Here is a 3028-nt window from a genome sequence, read left to right on the forward strand (position 1 = left end):
TTTAAAACTTAAAAAGAACTACGTATGGCTTGATCCCCCTTATGAAGGGGTACGTAGGCAACCCGATCAGGTTCAGCCATGGTTTTTTTTTTTAAAAAAAACCAGCATGCTTAACACCGAAGAACCTAGGATTCACTTTCAGTGGTATCAGAGCAAAGGTCCAAGAGTTATGACCGATCTTCGGAAACTCTCACGCGTGATCGTGTGACGAAGCATGGCTCTCCATCCGGAAGCGTATAGAGATGCGTGCTCTGATAGGTATACATGGGTGTCACCCTATTTTTAATAGGACCGAACCCATGTAGGAGTGGAGACTCCCACTTTCAGTGGTATCAGAGCCAGGTTCATGTTTAAACTTTTATGTTTTAATTCTTGTAATTAAATCTGAAATCATTAACATATTTAGATTAGATCTAAAGTATTGATTTAATTGCTGATTATGCATGATTAAGTAGATCTGAAATTTTGGATGCATATGATGCATGTTTGTGTTAGGATTAGTAACATGAATAAATCTGAAATTATAATATTATTTAGATTAGATCTTGTTGCTGGAAATTGGACCCGGGGGCAATCTTCGGTCGAGGAGAGGGAGCAGCGGGAGGTCACCACGGCGGGGCGGCGACCAGTCGGCGGGCGGCGTCCTCCGTCTGGGGTGGTCGGAGAGAGGGAGCAGCAGGTCCTCACGGCGGGGCAGCGATCCGTCGGCGGGCGGCGTCCTCCGTCTGGGGTGCCTGCAGACAAGCCGGTGGCCGGGTTTTCCGGCGCCGGCCCTCCGACCCTCAAGTCAGGGAGGGGGCAAATAGTGTAGAGAGGAGAAGAATAGTGTTTGTAGGGTGCGTAATTTTTCCAACCCCCCCCACCTGAGGGGCCAAGGTTCCCTTTTATAGGCGGGGGTCGGTTTACCTGTGATGTAACGGGGCGAGGCCGTAGTACGGCTCGGCATGTTGTTCAGGTCGGCGCACGATCAGGTGAATCATTGCGTTGATGTCGGTGGTGAGGTCGTCGTACGACCTGGGCTTGCACGCTACCAGACGAATTATTGCATTGGTGTCGGAGGTATGGCCGAGATCAGAGACTTATCATGGTTGACTAGACTCTGCTGGGCTAACTTGCCGTGGAGAGCTGAGAGTCCGTAGATGATAGGAGCCATGCGCATTAAATATGGAGTAAGCCGGAGATCTGCATTAATTGTGGAGTAAGCCGGAGATCCGCATTAATTGTGGAGTAAGCCGGAGATCCGCATTAATTGTTGAGTGAACTGGAGGTTTACAGTAGCCATGCGCAATAAATGCCGGGGGGGGCGTCAGAGTATGGTCCTCAGCCGGACCTCAGAGGGGCATGGCCGTAGTAGGTGGCTGATAAAGGTAGACTTTGAACATCAGGGTTTTCCTAGGTCGGAGGTCTCGAGGCCGGATGTCTTGAGGTCGGGCGTTCCGAGGTCGGACGCCGACTTCGGCTGTCCAGGGTCGGCGATTGTGCGGCTTCTCGGGGGCATTCGTGTCATTGGGGAGAAAAGTCTTATTCCCCCAACACTACCCCCCGACTTTCGAGTTCGAGCGGCTTGCGGGCTCGGACGTGGGAAGTAAAGTCTATCATTAAGGTTGGGCGAATCTCGTCCGTGCCCTTGTGTTTGTCGGAGTTTTTATAGTGAAACTTGCGCCCTTTGGTCCCTCGAGGTTGCTTTATTCAGTGAACTTATGATGAGGCTTGTATCCTTACGTTTTTCGAGGAGGCTGTAACGGGGGTGGCGCCTCTTGGATCACCGAGGTCGCTTCGTGCGGTGGACCCATGATGAGGGTCCTCGAGCTCGGCGAGGCGGCGCCTTGATCCTGTGGTCGAAGCTCCCCGTTCATCAATGAGTGTGCCGTTTTGTGTTTCAAAATGGACACGCGGCATGATCTGAGGTCGGACGTTTCCGATCTCGTGTTACCGGATCATGGATCTGGCGAGTTGGAGGCTACATCGGGGCTCCACGTGCCCCAGGGCCTTATTAAATGAGGGGAGCGGGGGCGCCGTCCGCTCGTTCTTCAAGGCGATTCGATTCTGCAGACCCATGATGAGGCCCCAAGATCCGATGGGACAACATTTTGATTTCGTACCCGATTTATTGATCCGGAGTGAATACGGTGCCTCGGCCTCCGAGGTCGACACGTGGCGCAATCCGGTCGGGGGATGGGAACCGACCCTGCCGATCTGGGCCGTCAGAGGGGCCTATATAAACCCCTCGAGGTTGCCCTAAAGGTTTTATTTGGCTGCCTCTTATTTTTGCTATCCTCCTTCTTGCTCTATTCCCCGTCCAACTCCTGCCGTCGGTGCCCGGAGCGATTTTCGGCGATGTCCAGTAGGTCCCTACCCTGCAACTGCTAGGGTTCCTCTTCCTTTTTCTTCCCCAGTTTTCATCCTCCATTTTCAATCTCATTTCGCTCTTCTATAAAAATGGGCCTCGGTCCTGAGGAGGTTGGGTCAAGTCTGTCGGGGGAGGAGTTGGAGTTGATCCGCTCCCGATTTTTCTTCCAGCCCGGGTTCCGCCTCGAAACTGCGGGGCCGGAAGATAGGGTGACGCGGCCGCCCCCAGGTCGGATCGCGGTTCACCGCGAGACCCTCTGGGCCGGCCTACGGTTCCCCGTTCACGAGTTCGTGAACAGCTTGCTGGTCGAGTACCAACTCGTCCCAGCACAGCTCGCTCCGAACTCGTGGAGAACCATCATCGGGTTCCTCTCCCTGTGTCTCGGGCATGGGATCCCGATTACCGTGAGCGTCTTCCGTCGGTGTTTCTTATTAAAGAAGAACCCAGCGGACGCGTAGTGGCTATACTTTGCCTTCCGAGGCGGTATGTCGCTCTTTCACGGGGCCCCTTCCTCTATTCATGAGTGGAAGGGGAAATTTTTCTTCCTGGCGTTCGAGGCGCCGTGGGGGTTCAATCCGAAGTGGGGACACCCTCGGTTGAAGGCCCTCAACAAGCTCTCCGAGCCCTCGGGGAGGGAGCTGAGGGTCCTGGACTCTCTGCGAGCCCTCGGGAAGGGCT

Source organism: Phoenix dactylifera, chromosome 9 (assembly GCF_051530095.1).
Source record: "Phoenix dactylifera cultivar Ajwa chromosome 9, Ajwa_hap1_PhDact_Kaust_v1.1, whole genome shotgun sequence".
NCBI classification, from domain to species: domain Eukaryota; kingdom Viridiplantae; phylum Streptophyta; class Magnoliopsida; order Arecales; family Arecaceae; genus Phoenix; species Phoenix dactylifera.